The following is a 17,710-nucleotide window of genomic DNA, read 5'->3' as shown; positions in this document are numbered from 1 at the left end:
ATAGGGGACCCTAAAGCTATGAGGCAGGAGTTGTTAAGTGGGTAGAGGAGCACCCTAATAGAGAATAAGGGGAGGGTGTAGAGGGAGTTAGGATGGGGGGTTGTCAAGGAGTAACTAGAAAGGGGGATATCATTTGAAATGTAAATGAATAATTAAGAAAAGGAAAGTGGGTGGGCAGCACCCCGCGAGGAAACTTGAGCCTCGGGACCACAGGTAAGACCAACTTTTCTGCTGCAAGAGACATGCCTGGTGAACTCGGGACACACAGAGGCAGAATTCCTCTAGGACCAGGCACTCCCTGTGTTTACCAGGAGTCCCAGACCCGCGGATCCCGGCTCGCAGCAGCTCTCTGCTCCCAGACCCCGTGTGAGAGAGACCTCACCGCCTGGTCAGGTGGGCACTCCTGAGGCTGCAGAGCAGAAGAGACCATCAACACTGCCCGCCCCTGCCCACATCCCTGGCCCAAGAGGAAACTGTATAAGGCCTCTGGGTTCCCGTGGGGGAGGGCCCAGGAGCCACAGGACCCCTGTGCCTGAGACACCACCCGAACCTGAAGGAAACAGACAGGATAAACAGTTCTCTGCACCCAAATCCCGTGGGAGGGAGAGCTAAACCTTCAGAGAGGCAGACACGCCTGGGAAACCAGAAGAGACTGCACTCTGCACACACATCTCGGACGCCAGAGGAAAACACCAAACGGCATCTGGAACCCTGGTGCACTGAAGCTCCCGGAAACGGTGGCACAGATCTTTCTGGTTGAAGAAAAAGCTACTGATCCAAAACATACAGGAAATCCAGGACTCAATGAGAAGATCAAACCTAAGGATAATAGGTATAGAAGAGAGTGAAGACTCCCAGCTCAAAGGACCAGTAAATATCTTCAACAAAATCATAGAAGAAAACTTCCCTACCTTAAAAAAAGAGATACCCATAGGCATACAAGAAGACTACAGAACTCCAAATAGATAGGACCAGAAAATAAACACCTCCCGTCACATAATAGTCAAAACACCAAACGCACAAATAAAGAAAGAATACTAAAAGCAGTAAGGGAAAAAGGTCAAGTAACATATAAAGGCAGACCTATCAGAATCACACCAGACTTTTTGCCAGAAACTATGAAGGCCAGAAGATCCTGGACTGATGTCATACAGACCCTGAGAGAACACAAATGCCAGTCCAGGTTACTGTATCCTGCAAAATTCTCAATTAACATAGATGGAGAAACCAAGATATTCCATGACAAAACCAAATTTACACAATATCTTTCTACAAATCCAGCACTACAAAGGATAATAAATGGTAAAGCCCAACATAAGGAGGCAAGCTATAAGGGTTAGGGATTTAGCTCAGTGGTAGAGCGCTTGCCTAGGAAGCACAAGGCCCTGGGTTCGGTCCCCAGCTCCGAAAAAAAAGAACCAAAAAAAAAAAAAAAAAAAAAAAGGAGGCAAGCTATACCCTAGAAGAAGCAAGAAACTAATCGTCTTGGCAACAAAACAAAGAGAAGAAAAGCACACAAACATAACCTCACATCCAAATATGAATATAACAGGAAGCAATAATCACTATTCCTTAATATCTCTCAACATCAATGGCCTCAACTCCCCAATAAAAAGACATAGATTAACAAACTGGATACACAAGGAGGACCCTGCATTCTGCTGCATACAGGAAACACACCTCAGAGACAAAGACAAACACTACCTCAGAGTGAAAGGCTGGAAAACAACTTTCCAAGCAAATGGTCAGAAGAAGCAAGCTGGAGTAGCATTTCTAATATCAAATAAAATCAATTTTCAACTAAAAGTCATCAAAAAAGATCAGGAAGGAAACTTCATATTCATCAAAGGAAAAATCCACCAAGATGAACTCTCAATCCTAAATATATATGCCCCAAATACAAGGGCACCTACATACGTAAAAGAAACCTTACTAAAGCTCAAAACACACATTGCACCTCACACAATAATAGTAGGAGATTACAACACGCCACTCTCATCAATGGACAGATCATGCAAACAGAAATTAAACAGAGACGTAGACAGACTAAGAGAAGTCATGAGCCAAATGGACTTAAAGGATATTTATAGAACATTCTCTCCTAAAGCAAAAGGATATACCTTCTTCTCAGCTCCTCATGGTACTTTCTCCAAAATTGACCATGTAATTGGTCAAAAAATTGGCCTCAACAGGTACAGAAAGATAGAAATAATCCCATGCGTGCTATCAGACCACCACGGCCTAAAACTGGTCTTCAATAACAATAAGGGAAGAAGGCCCACATATACATGGAAATTGAACGATGCTCTACTCAATGATAACCTGGTCAAGGAAGAAATAAAGAAAGAAATTAAAAACTTTTTAGAATTTAATGAAAATGATGATACAATGTACCCAAACTTATGGGACACAATGAAAGCTGTGCTAAGAGGAAAACTCATAGCGCTGAGTGCCTGCAGAAAGAAACAGGAAAGAGCATATGTCAGCAGCTTGACAGCACACCTAAAAGCTATAGAACAAAAAGAAGCAAATACACCCAGGAGGAGTAGAAGGCAGGAAATAATCAAACTCAGAGCTGAAATCAACCAAGTAGAAACAAAAAGGACCATAGAAAGAATCAACAGAACCAAAAGTTGGTACTTTGAGAAAATCAACAAGATAGATAAACGCTTAGCCAGACTAACGAGAGGACACAGAGAGTATGTCCAAATTAACAAAATCAGAAATGAAAAGGGAGACATAACTACAGATTCAGAGGAAATTCAAAAAATCATCAGATCTTACTATAAAAGCCTCTATTCAAGAAAACTTGAAAATCTGCAGGAAATGGACAATTTCCTAGACAGATACCAGGTACCGAAGTTAAATCAGGAACAGATAAACCAGTTAAACAACCCCATAACTCCTAAGGAAATAGAAGCAGTCATTAAAGGTCTCCCAACCAAAAAGAGCCCAGGTCCAGACGGGTTTAGTGCAGAATTCTATCAGACCTTCATAGAAGACCTCATACCAATATTATCCAAACTATTCCACAAAATTGAAACAGATGGAGCACTACCGAATTCCTTCTATGAAGCCACAATTACTCTTATACCTAAACCACACAAAGACCCAACAAAGAAAGAGAACTTCAGACCAATTTCCCTTATGAATATCGACGCAAAAATACTCAATAACATTCTGGCCAACCGAATCCAAGTGCACATCAAAACAATCATCCACCATGATCAAGAAGGCTTCATCCCAGGCATGCAGGGATGGTTTAATATATGGAAAACCATCAACGTGATCCATTATATAAACAAACAAAAAGAACAAAACCACATGATCATTTCATTAGATGCTGAGAAAGCATTTGACAAAATTCAACACCCCTTCATGATAAAAGTCCTGGAAAGAATAGGAATTCAAGACCCATACCTAAACATAGTAAAAGCCATATACAGCAAACCAGTTGCTAACATTAAACTAAATGGAGAGAAACTTGAAGCAATCCCACTAAAATCAGGGACTAGACAAGGCTGCCCACTCTCTCCCTACTTATTCAATATAGTTCTTGAAGTTCTAGCCAGAGCAATCAGACAACAAAAGGATGTCAATGGGATACAGATCGGAAAAGAAGTCAAAATATCACTATTTGCAGATGATATGATAGTATATTTAAGTGATCCTAAAAGTTCCACCAGAGCTACTAAAGCTGATAAAGAACTTCAACAAAGTGGCTGGGTATAAAATTAACTCAAATAAATCAGTAGCCTTCCTCTACACAAAAGAGAAACAAGCCGAGAAAGAAATTAGGGAAACGACACCCTTCATAATAGACCCAAATAATATAAAGTACCTCGGTGTGACTTTAACCAAGCAAGTAAAAGATCTTTACAATAAGAACTACAAGACACTGACGAAAGAAATTGAAGAAGACCTCAGAAGATGGAAAGATCTCCCATGCTCATGGATTGGCAGGATTAATATAGTAAAAATGGCCATTTTACCAAAAGTGATCTATAGATTCAATGCAATCCCCATCAAAATGCCAATCCAATTCTTCAACGAGTTAGACAGAACAATTTGCAAATTCATCTGGAATAACAAAAAACCCAGGATAGCTAAAACTATCCTCAACAATAAAAGGACTTCAGCGGGAATGACTATCCCTGAACTCAAGCAGTATTACAGAGCAATAGTGATAAAAACTGCATGGTATTGGTATAGAGACAGACAGATAGACCGATGGAATAGAATTGAAGACCCAGAAATGAACCCACACACCTAAGGTCACTTGATTTTTGACTACGGATCCAAAACCATCCAATGGAAAAAAGATAGCATTTTCAGCAAATGGTGCTGGTTCAACTGGAGGTCAACATGTAGAAAAATGCAGATCGATCCATGACTATCACCCTGTACAAAGCTTAAGTCCAAGTGGATCAAGGACCTCCACATCAAACCAGACACACTCAAACTAATAGAAGAAAAACTAGGGAAGCATCTGGAACACATGGGCACTGGAAAAAATTTCCTGAACAAAACACCAATGGCTTATGCTCTAAGATCAAGAATCGACAAATGGGATCTCATAAAACTGCAAAGCTTCTGTAAGGCAAAGGACACTGTGGTTAGGACAAAACGGCAACCAACAGATTGGGAAAAGATCTTTACCAATCCTACAACAAATAGAGGCCTTATATCCGAAATATACAAAGAACTCAAGAAGTTAGACCGCAGGGAAACAAGTTAATAAAAAATAATTTAAAAAAAAAGAAAAGGAAAGTGGAGGCTGAGGAGACATATGTTGGCAGATAGCATGTGCTATGTAACGATGAGGACAGTATTGAAATCTCAGCACTCACCTAAGAAGCCAGTCATTCTATAAGTACCTGTAACTTAAGCTCTCCATGATCCAATGTCACCTTCCTTTCCTCAGAAAGGCATGCACAAGCCCTTCACAATGACAGTCATTCAAATACATAAAAAACACACAGAAATAAAATAAATTTTATAATGTAAAAATATATAGAGAGATGATAGATAGATAAATGATTGATAGTTAGATAGATAGATAGATAGATAGATAGATAGATAGATAGATAGATAGATAGATAGATAGATAGATAGATCTTTTAAAAGGAAAATACATTGGATGAGAAACAAATCAAGAAGATAACTAGCATCAAACTCTGATTTCTACTTACACATGCATGGAATTCACACCAGCACTTCCGTGAACCACACACAAAAATTATTTTTGAAAAGTTAAATGAAAGGAATTGTTTTCAAGTTTTTAACTACTTATCTTTGAAGATGCCCTTTCCATTGCTGTCTGTCACCATGTATGCCACGAGCTTCCAAATTCCCGTGACTGAACACCACACTCTGTCATACCTTTCTCTCTGGAACCCAGTTGAGTCGCCTTATAAAGGAAAAAACCAAACAATCGTAGTTAAGAATCAACAGGTAAAGACCTAGCTATATCCAAAAGATGTTCCAACATGTAATAAGGACACATGCTCTACTATGTTTATAGCAGCCTTATTTATAATAGCCAGAAACTGGAAAAAACAGAAATCCTTCAAAAAGGGAATGGATACAGAAAATATGGTACATTTACACAATTGAATACTATTCAGCTATTAAAAGTAATGGCTTCATGAAATTCGTAGGCAAATGAATGAATCTAGAAAATATCATCCCAAGTGAGGTAACTCAGTCACAAAAGAACAAGCATGGTATGTACTCACTGATAAGTAGATATTAGGCAGAGTTTGGAATACCTATGATACAACTCATGGACCACATGAAGCTCAAGAGGAAGGAAGACCAAAGAGTAGATGCTTCAGTCCTACTTAGGAGAGGGAACAAAATAATCAAGGGAAGTAGAGGGTAGGAGGAACTTGGGAGGGAAAAAAAGTGGGAGAAGAGAAAAAGAGGGGGCAGATTCAGGTATGGGGAGATATAAGATATGTATAGAGGATCAGGAAATTAAACAGAGATGTGTAGCAATGGGGGGTGGGGAATTAGGGGAAGCTACCAAAAAGTCCCAGATGCCAGGAAAGCATCTGGACGCCAAGGGAATGACATTAGCCGAAATACCCCACAAAGGGGAGGGAAAACCTGTAGAGCCCAAATCCAGAGGTTAACCATGCCCTCCACCCCCAGTTGAGGGATGGGGCCACCCCACACGTGCCTAAAATTTTAACTCAGAATTGCTCCTGTCTAAAGGAAGTGCAGGGACAAAGAGTAGATCAGAGACAACGAAAGGCCATTCAGAGCCTGTCCCACCTGCAGATCCATCCCACATGCAGACACCAAAGCCAGATACTAGTAATAATGCCAAGAAGTACTTGCTGACAGGAGCCTGAGCTATCTCCTGAGAAGTTCTGTCAGATCCTGACCAATACAGGTAAGAATGCTTGAAAGTCAACCATCAGACTGAACACAGGGACTCGAATGAAGGAGTTAGGTGAAGAACTCATGAAGCTGAAGGGGTCTAATCTGCTATCAATGAGAGGAGAGGCCCTGGTCCTATGAAGACTTGATACCCCAGTGTAGAGGAATACTAGGGCATTGAAACAGGAGTGGGTGAGTGGGTGGGGGAGCACCCTAATAGAAGCATGGAGGTGGAATGGGATCAGGGCGTTGCAGAGGGGAAACCAGGAAAGGAGATAACATTTGAAATATAAATAAAATATTCAATTTTTAGAAAATGAATGAGCCGGTAACATAATTGTAGGTGCAGAACATAGCATCCTAGTTTTTCTTTCCTTTTATTGGATATTTATTTTTTTATTGACATTTCAAATTTTATCCCCCTTTCCATTTTTCCCTGTGGGAAGCTCCCATCTCACCCCTCCACCCCCTATATCCATGAGGGTGTTCTGCCACCCACACACCAACCCTTTTCCTCCCCATCTCCCTGCCCTGGCATTCTACACTGGGCATCTAGCCCTCACAAGACCAAGGGCCTCTCCTCCCACTGATGCCCAACAAGGATATCCTCTGCTACATATTCGTCTCAAGCCTTGGGTTATTCCATATGTACTATTTTATTGGTTTAGTTCCTGGGAGCTCTGGGGTGTCTGGTTGGTTGATATTGTTGTTCTTCCTATGGGGTTGCAAACCCCCTCAGCTATCTCAGTCCTTTCTCTAACTCCTCCATTGGGGACCCCGTTATCATTTCAATGGCTGGCTACTAACAAACCTTCAAGTGGCAGATGAACTCAAATGGACAGCTCTGGCCTCCTATAAAATGTCTACATCCCTAGCTCCCATGGTCCAAAAAGGCAACCTCCTTCTCTTGCCTCTCTATTCTTCTCTCCGACCTGGAAGAGTGTACGTGTTTGTGTGTATGCATATATATGCACACATGTATATGCTCCCTTGACTCAATATTTTGTAGGCTACTTTGTACAAAAAAGGAGGAATATTTTCCACTTAAAATTTTAGTAAAAAGTTTTTGTAATTAAAAATTGTTAAAATCCATGAGTATGTCCAAGGTCCTTATTCTTTACATGAGAAGCTATGTGACTTCAGAGCTCAACTTTAATTTTGAGTCAATTATGTGTATCACTAGTGGTTCAATCTATTAACAAAGTTTCTACTGCTGTGTTCCTGGCTGTCTGCCAGAAAGAAAACTGTTCCTTTTTTTTTTTTTTTTTTTTTTTTTGCAGTTAATCAAATTAACTCTAAATAGAAAAAGAGATATAGAGACCAAAGGAAAATATTTAATTATATATTACCTACATGTCTTGAAAAAAGGATGATCTCCCATTAGATTAAGGGTAAAGTGTAACTTTCACTTGTACTATGTAGAATACCTCCAGTGTAATTTTCCAAGTATATAGGAAAATTATATGAAAGGTTACAGAAAGAATTCTTTCTTTTGTTTTAAAGGTTTATTGGTTTATTTATATTATTTATGTGTGTCTCTGTGTTCAGTCACACTAGAAGAGGGTATCTGGCCCCATTATATGTGGTTGTGAGTCACCATGTCATTGCTAGGAATTGAACTCAGGACCTCCGGAAGTGCAGTCAGTGCTCATAACAACTGGGCCACTCCTCAGTGCAGAATTCTGTCTTTTATTTCGTGATTTTCTCAATGTGTTAGTCACCAAGGAACAGGGTATAATTTTGGAAATGGTGAAACAAAGATTCCAACCACTTCACAGATTCAACAAAAGAAAATAGACATTGGCCATATATTATTTTGATTTTCAAACTGCTAGTGATGTAATTTTATAGATCTTGGAATATTAGATTATATATTTTTATAAATTTGTTAATGACAAGTTTGTGTAGTTTTTGTTTTCATGTAAATGTGCTAATAGTCTTTGTACTTTTCTTCCTGGTTAGGTGCCCACATTTGCAATATACTTCTGCGATTGACACTAATTGGTAAGCCTTTTTTCAGCCACAGTGAGAAAACAAATGGCCACTGGACACAGAAACTAAACAAGGGGCTACCTGCAGGTTGGGGTTAAAGGGCAATGAGTTAGATTCTATGTTACCACAGCATTCAACTTCACCAGGTGTCAAGAAATGAAGAGTGGATTTTTCTAGAATGTCAATGAAAATTATTCATTCTTAGAGAAATGCATGAAATAGTAATGTCTCTGCAGATTAGCTAGAACTAATAGCATTAATTAAAAATCGAACAACTTCATGATTATCATAAACACTATGTCAAGTTAAAAATTATTTCTGGCATAAAATTAAGTGTCATTGTCATTAATTTACACAAAATCTGCTAACAATATGCCCACTGATCTGTTTGATATAAATTTCCAAAGATATAAGACAGATCTTCCCCTGTTAGTGCTCTGGGAAATTTCAAAGGCATCACATAGATGACCAGTCTCTACAACATTGATCTTTAGTCTACGTGAGATTTTATTTTTAAAGCAAACTTTTGGTTAAAGAAGGCTTTCTTTCAACTGTATTATTACTGAGATCCCAAAAGGACAGAATTATGACAGCATTGAAAATCAAAGATTTTTGGTTGTCAAAGATAATTTTTCAGTTTCTCCTTTCAATTATACTTACATGGCTCCCTTCCTTTCAAGAACTGCTCAAACTATCATGTTCTTGGAGGAGCACAATGGAGGGCAGGAGAACTGATATGGGTAAGCACCATGAGTACAAAAACCATTTTAAATGGCATTTTTTATAACCAGGTCATAACAGTACTGCTAGATAAAAGTAGGATAATAGTATAAAGTACAGTGAAGAGAATGAGTTGTCTCTTTTGGAGTTGTTGACCAGTGAAGTCGAGTAAGTCCAGCATTAAAGGCTATTGCCAATGCTATTTATTACCCTCCAGATTTTATTGAAAAGGACCTATCATTGAAAAAAAATCACAGGTTTGAATCAAGAACATAAAGAAATCAAACTGGTACTGACATGGAAACTTCATTCCTCCTGTCTAGCTTTTGTAGAGCTGAAAGGTGCTATGCCCATTACTAGAGGAAGAATCATCAGTCTTAATTAGCTATGAGCAAGGAAGATACATTCATGACTATGTCGGCAAGATGTGTTAAAAAGTACGCTACTGGCAGTATGTCTTTGAAGCAAACAGACATTGTTGAATCAAGTCCTATTTCACGAGATGATAGCCATATCACACATTGTTATGAGGACCATGAACCAAAATTAGACAGGCTCTAGGTTTTAGGCAAAAGCCTATTGCTATTATTCTGCTAAATGGATATCATGATTAGTTCACTCCTAAAGACTTATCTTTATGCCCCTGAGAAGCATGACAGGCTTTTGAACTGGATCTTGGCATGGAGCTCTTGACACATAGTAACCATGAAAATCTTAGACCGAGGCAAGGTAGCAAATGCCAGAAGACAAGCAGATCGCTGAGCTTAAGATCAGTCTGGAACAAAGCAAGTTTTACATCCAGGCATGGTAGATCTTAAATCTGAGCCACACATTCTGCTGGAGAACTATATAAAGACATTAGCAGAAGGAAGATTCACTCTTCTTAGACTGAAGGCACTTATTTGACAGCACATCGGTTGGAACCTACTTCTACAGAAGACTGGCTCAAATAACTAGCCTTGTGGGACTGACCAAGTACTAGATTCTTGGACTTTTCATTCACACCTACACATTGTTGGGTCAGGCAGACTATAAACTATAAGTAATTGATAGATAGATAGATAGATAGATAGATAGATAGATAGATAGATAGATAGAGACAGACAGACAGACACACACACACACACACACACACACACACACACACACACACACCTACAGAGAGAGAGAGAGAGAGAGATTCCATAAGTTTTATGACCCTACAGAACCACAACTAAGACAGTAGCATTGCTGCTCTGAACCACAATCAGAAAAACATATTTTTTCCAGTTATAGGTGAGAAACAGGGACCCATAACTGATCAAGGTGTAGATAAGAAGAAAATTAACCTTAAGTGGGACTTTCCATCCTCCAAGAGCTTAAGGATCATTATAAAAGAGGGGGTATTTCTCTCCCTAGATAGGGAGAGAGTGGGCAGCCTTGTCTCATCCCTGATTTTAGTGGTGATGGATTTCCATATATGAACAATGCTTGCATCACTGGGATGAGGCCTACTTGATCATGTCGAAAGATCATTTTGATGTGTTCTTGGATTCAGTTTGTGAGAATTTTCTTGATTATATTTGCATTGGTATTCATAAGGGAAATTGGTCTGAAGTTCGTTCTTTCTTTCTTTCTTTCTTTCTTTCTTTCTTTCTTTCTTTCTTTCTTTCTTTTTTTCAAGCAGGCTGAAACTGTTTTATTTTCTATGACCACGAGTCTGTAACAGGCACATTCTCACAAGAGAAGATCGAGCGATTCTTTCCCAGTTTTTTGTTTGTTTGTTTCAATCCTATGTCTAATTCTTTTCTTATTTATTTATTTATTTATTTATTTATTTATTTATTTATTTACTTTTTCCATCTTTATTAACTTGAGTACTTCTTATTTACATTTCGATTGTTATTCCCCTTCCCGGTTTCCGGGCCAACATCCCCCTAGCGCCTCCCTCTCCCCTTCTATATGGGCTTCCCCTCCCCATCCTCCCCCCATTACCACCTTCACCCCCAACAATCACTTTCACTGGGGGTTCAGTCTTGGCAGGACCAATGGCTTCCCCTTCCCTTCCACTGGTGCTCTTACTAGGATATTCATTGCTACCTATGAGGTCAGAGTCCACGGTCAGTCCATGTATAGTCTTTGGGTAGTGGCTTAGTCCTGGAAGCTCTGGTTGGTTGGCATTGTTGTTCATATGGGGTCTCAAGCCCCTTCAAGCTCTTTCAGTCCTTTCTAAGATTCCTTCAACGGGGGTCCCGTTCTCAGTTCAGTGGTTTGCTGCTGGAATTCGCCTATGTATTTGCTATATTCTGGTGAAGTTCTCTTTCTTTGTAGGGTATTTGTGTGGTTTAGGTATCATGATCAAGGGATGGTTCAATATAGAGAAATAAATCAATGTAATCCATGGCTTCAGCTTTATATGTAACAGAGCATGGCCTTGTTAAGCATCAATGGAAGAAGAAGCCCTTGATCCTGCCAAGTCTCAATGCCCCAGTGTAGAGAAATGTCAGGGCATGTAGCAGGGAAGGGGTGAACACTCCTAATAAGTGGATATTAATCCAAAATCTCAGATCACCCAAGATACAATCCACGGACGAAATTAAGCTCAAGGAGAAAAATGACCAACATGTGGATGCTTCAGTTTTTCTTAGAAGGGGGAACAAAAACATTCATAGGAGGGGATATGGAGGCGAAGTTTGGAGCAGAGTCTAAAGGAAAGGCTATCTAGAGCCTGCCCCACCTGGGGATCCAGCCCATATACAGACACCAAACCGAGACAATACTGCTGATTCCATGAAGTACATGCTGACATGAGCCTGATATTGCTGTCTCCTGAGAGGATCTGCCAGAGCATGACAAATACAGAGGTGAAATCTTGCAGCCCATCCTAGAACTGAGAACAGGATCCTCAATGTAGACTTAGAGAAAGGATTGAAGGAGCTAAACGGGTTTGCAACCCCATAAGGACAACTATACCAACCAAGCAGAGCTTTCAGGGACTAAACCACCACCCGACAGTTCACATGGAGAGACCCATGGCTTCAGCTTTATATGTAGCAGAGCATGGCCTTGTTAAGCATCAGTGGAAGGAGAAGCCCTTGATCCTGCCAAATCTCAATGGACCAGTGTAGGGGAATGTCAGGGCATGTAGCAGGGAAGGGGTGGGTGGTTGAACTCTCAAATTGAAGCAGGGTGAGAGGGGATAGGATAGGAGGATTATGGATGGGAAACCAGGCAGGGCATAACATTTGAAATCTAAATAAAAAACTATCCCATAAAAAAAGAAAAAATACTGTTAAACTATAGCCTTTCTATTTTTTTTTTCAGAGATGAGGACGGAACCCAGGGCCTTGCGCTTTCTAGGCAAGCACTCTACCACTGAGCTAAATCCCCAACCCCTTTCTATTTTTCCATATAATTTTATGTCTAAATTTACCTATGTAGTTTTATGATTGTTACAATTGATGACCTCACTTAAATTGTCAGGATATTTCATCTTCATTTTCTACTAATTGTAACACTATTGATTACTTCTTATAAAAAATAATGATAGATGAATAAAATATATTTGGTATTGTTCGTTAATTGTAGGACAGATGAATGAAAACTAAGTGAGCAAAGCAAAGAGAGGCTTTCCTGCTGCAAATCTGTAATTTAAGAGTAACTGACCTAATATAGTTACAAAATACCTTGGCCTTCAACATGTGTGCTTTATTTATTTCACGTGTCAGTAATCAGGAACTGATTAAGGTTTGGGCGGCCCCACCTCAGCATAAACAGAATGCTGACCAATTGTTTACTACTATTCAAGTGTTGGTAGGTTATGTCCTAGGCTGAGAGTTTACCCCTTAGAAAATATTTTTAGATATCAGAAAGGACCCCTTTCTCTACAAACAGAAGAAAAGGTCTAGTACTATATTTCCTGTATGGTGTTGTTTCTTGGTGCTTTGTCCTAGGGTGAGAAATGGCATTAGAAACCAAGGCTGTCCATCTTCATCTAAACTTGTGGATGTAATTAATGTATGTACAAGCTATTATTTTTAGTCAAAGTATTCTATTTATTATCAGATAAAATATTACTATATTAAAAAAGGATTAGAAACCAAATAAAGCTGTACATGCAAATCACTTTTAATTGAGAGTATAAGTGACTAGCAACATGCAACCTTAGTGACATTGGTTTGAAACAGCAAGTTAAGTACAAAAAGGGATATGCACATACATATACTTACACACTACACACACACACACACACATACACACACACACCTATCTACCGTCCTATCTATCTATCTATCTATCTATCTATCTATCTATCTATCTATCTATCATCTAACTATCTATGTGTCATCTATCTATCTATCCATCTATTATCTATATTACATAATGCTTTTACATAGGCTTAGGCTTACCCTTCTAAAGTGATGCACATTTGGACTCAAGGGTGCTCAACAAACATGTAAATAATGTGTCATTTTAGTTGACTGAGGCATGATCCCCTATTGAAATCTCCTTTCAAAGTGAATTAAGTGTTATTAATTTTGCTGGACACACAGAAGGAAGAAAAGTGAGGATTTACATAGTTATAGAAAACCTTGTGTTCTTACCTGTGGCAGAAGGATTCATGTAATACTTTTATACACAGATCCTTTTCTTTTTCTTTCTTTGTTTTTCTTTTTTTTTTTTTTTTAGTATAGAAGAGAGTTTATTCAGGGTATAGGGAGGGGAGTTAAGAGAATAGTAGGGGCAGAGAAATGCAGAAAGAGAGATGGGGGAGGGAGAGGAGAAGGAAGAGGAGGAGGAGGAGGACAAGGATGTGGATGAGAAGGAGGAGAGAAGAGAAAAGTAGAGGAGTGGGGGCGGGCCATGAGCTCATGGAGAGGCGTGGGGGAAGGGATTGAGAGAATGGAGGCCAGAAGGAAAGAGCAAGAGAGGAGAAAGAGAGTAAGAGCCCTCTTATTTATTAAAAAAAATTAGTTCAGTGCTTAAACTGTGTTATTTTATTTTCAACTCCAATTATTCATTTATTTGTGAGTTAGAATCTAGAAACAGAAGTAAGAATTGTCACAGATGTAATCCATTCAGGCAAAGAAAAATAGTTTGCAAAATACAGCCTGTGAGCAAACAATAAACACGACAGGAGAAATTTAAATATTTGTATTCACAGTTCAACTAAATTTGTGTCTTTGAGGACATGTCACCATGAAGAATCAAAACTCAATATTTTAATCCATTTAAATAATGTTAGGTTGAATTATTTTTAAACCAGTTAGTAAAACATTTCAGAATGGGACAGAAGAAATGGTTTGGTGGTCTTCAATTCATCCAGGAGTTCTTGTTAAGTTCTCAGGACCCAGATGGCAACTGACTGTTGGGAGCCGGTGTGGCAGCAGTCCCAAGATGGTGCCCGGGACTGCAGCTAAGTCTCATGACTAGCACCTGACTTCCTCACACACCTGCAACTAGCCACGTCCATTGTGAGAGCTGCGCAGGCGCACCATGACGCAAGATCAGGCCATGTGACGTGGACGTATGAACTGAGATTATACAGTCTGGACTGAGGAGACGGAGTTGAGGGAGGATATAAGGGAGTGTGTTCGGGGGCTGAGTGGGGAGGAGAAGAAAAGAAAAGAAAGATTCCTGCTTGTATGCTGTAAGGTTCCTGAATAAACTGCTTTGAGAAGAACGCTGTGTCGTCGCTCTTTTCTAAGGGTCGGAAACAGAAGTGACAAGTGACAACCATCTGACTCTACCAGTCCAGAATAAAAGGCCTCTGCTGAATGAACATCTTGGGCACCAAGCGTTTACATGCTGCCTAGGTATACATTAAAGTAAAACAACTATACAATACAATAGCAAACGTAAATGAAAGAATAATCAAACATGTAAAGCTTTTAGAAAGTTAATTAAAGTAGCATTTTAACAAATCATTGATAACTTGATTTGTAGCACAGCACATCTTTATTTGCTGAGTGTCAATCTACACTGTTAACACATTTAGTAGTCTTTTCAGCTATCTCCTGGATTACAAAGTAACCCATGTTCACAGTGATCACTGAACAGATATTCAAAAGCTCCTATCTGAATATCCATAAGAATCCTTGGTGTCCTGGTTTTTGTCCTGGTTATACTTTTGTTAACTTGATTCAAACCAGAATTTATCTGGGGAAAGCAATCCCAATTTTAAAATTGATTGCCATGATACTGTTTGTAGGAAGTCTGTTGGAATTTTTTGGTTAATGATTGATGTGTGAGGGCTCAGCAAACTGTGGATTATACCATTTCTGTCCAAGTGGTAGAGAGTAGTATAAGAATGCAGAGTGGGTGTAGGCATTCTTTCTTGGCCTTTGCTACAGTTCCACTGCCTGTCCTGCCTTGAGATCTTCCCTACACTTCCAACTAGGACCTGGAAGTTGTATGATGAAATTAACTATTCCTCCCCTTAGACTGCTTCTGGTTATGATGTTTCTCAGAGCACTAGAAAACAAGCTAAAATAGGTTGCATTTGCAATGTCTTTTTTAAAAAAATCTGCTGTTATTTATTCTATTCCGTAACATGGCATTTTGCCATTTAAAGTTAGTGATTTCGTGTTTCCTTATATTTACAAGTACAGCATCACATTTCACAATTGTTTAATTAAAGTTCAGATTCAGACTCATAGATTCTTTGAAAAGTGTCAGAAACTTCAAGAGAAGAATTTAAGGTGAGAAATAACAATACTTTTCTTAGTTGATACATTTCTTTTATGTTATTCCCCGTCCCACAAAAGCTGGACTTAATGGACAGTAGAGTTTTGATATAATTAGATACGATATACTATTCTAAGTTTTTAGATTATAAGAAAAAATGTAAAAAAAATTGTAGTAGAAAATTATATTATATGAGATGTGATTAAATATTCTAAATGAAGCAAAACCTTAGGCATAGACAATTTAGAAATCTTATGTCCTTATTACTATAATAGTATTTATAAAGAAATAAGGTTATAAGTATCCTTCAAAATATAAGATGAATGATCTCTAGTATGTGAGAACAGTCTCAATTAAACAGTAAGATGTTTTATATGACATTATATTTTTAGAAATGTGTGCTATATAAAAGAGAGTGCTTATTTGGAAAAGAAAAGACATCACAAGCCTGACAACTTGTCTTTCTTATCAAGTTATATATATATATATATATATATATATATATATACATATATATATATTATAGAATGCAGTTTATATGTATAAATACTCACATCTGTATAAATTATATTCTATATAGATAACATTATTAATATGTGATAGCAATGCTATATTATAGCTTGCATATACTACATATACTGAATTCTTGGAGGAATTTATCAGTTAAACATATATTTTCACCTACTATTAAAAATAGTGTATTTCAGAGGTTTAGGAAAAGAATGAAGAACACTTTGATATGTTGATTTTGTGACATTTGAATCCTAGATCCAGATACTAAGGAGTCATATCACAACATGACAATGAAATAATCAATTCAATTACAAAAAAACCTAAGTATTAATTAGTACCTCACATTTCAGTTTTCTGTGACTTCAGTAAATAAACTGTCATTGAACAAAAATATATCGTGGAAAAGTTCAATAAGAAACTCCTGAAACCACATCAGTAGAGGTAGCTAAGTGTGACAAGAGAGAAAATATGGAAGTGGGATTAGTCTTTCGGCATATCACTTCTTCATAAGTACAGAGGTATATTACAGAAATTAGTCTACACGCCCTAGGTAAACTATTCTTGACACAAAATCTATAATGATTGCTTATTTGATTCAGGTACTCTTCATATCATTTCCTTCTCTGTTTCTCTGTGTTGTAAATTCCATGTGTAAAGTGGGTGTGGTAGCACATTCTCATGATGCACATATTAAGTGGTGAGATAGGAATATCAGGTATTTAAGGGCAATTTCAATAATATAACAAGGCCAGCCTAGGCAATGTAAGTCACTGAAATCAACAGACAGATAGATGATAGAGACAGATAAATGCGTACACACATACATCCATATATACAGACATATGTCTAGTATGGACATACATAATACATACATAGAGATAGATGATAGACAGACAGACAGACAGACAGACAGAGGATAGATCCAACAAAGTATTAGCTGACCAACATGCTCTCTAACAGATTGTTTATAGTGATATCTGTATAATTAGAAACAGAGTCAGAAGGAGAAAGGATGGAGGAGGTTAGATAATAGGTTTGTCTTTGCTCAATGAAAGTTCTCATGAGATTTTCTGAGTTTTCTGGGTCCTCTGTTCCAGAGGATATTGTCTGAAACCTGCCTTGTTTCAGATCACTTTTCTCTTTCATCCTCTGATTGTCCCGGTGGGTCTATTTTTTGTTTCAGGAGTTCATCTGCTAGGCACTAATCTTTCTTTTAACATCTTTTCTGTTTAACGGAAATGATCTCTCTGGGAAAAAAAAATATGCTCAAGGGACACGGTTCTTGGATTAGTAGCTTGCCGATGGAGCATGAGAGAGGAAGTAGTAATAAAGTTAAGAGAAGAGTTTTCAGTGCTTGATTGAAATCAACCCACATCCACTGACTGCTTCTCTTCACACTAACTTACGTATCAGAAGCCATTCGGAATTAGAG

At 38.4% G+C, this 17,710-nt stretch overlaps 1 long non-coding RNA gene across 2 annotated transcripts in view; it reads right to left on the bottom strand.

Annotated features, from left to right (window-relative positions):
- The window catches only part of LOC148001080 (uncharacterized), a 63,445-nt gene that overhangs the window by 5,519 nt on the left and 40,216 nt on the right, over window positions 1–17,710 (bottom strand). For both annotated transcript variants that reach the window (XR_015638370.1, XR_015638369.1), the window contains exon 3: window positions 5,290–5,410. This is a non-coding gene — a long non-coding RNA (uncharacterized LOC148001080). The remainder of the gene's footprint in view (window positions 1–5,289; window positions 5,411–17,710) is intronic.

This window comes from Rattus norvegicus, chromosome 15 (assembly GCF_021556685.1).
Source record: "Rattus norvegicus strain SHRSP/BbbUtx chromosome 15, alternate assembly SHRSP_T2T, whole genome shotgun sequence".
Taxonomy (NCBI): Eukaryota; Metazoa; Chordata; class Mammalia; order Rodentia; family Muridae; genus Rattus; species Rattus norvegicus.
The sequence above is the reverse complement of the archived record's forward strand: the minus strand, read 5'-3'. Positions and strand labels throughout refer to the sequence as shown.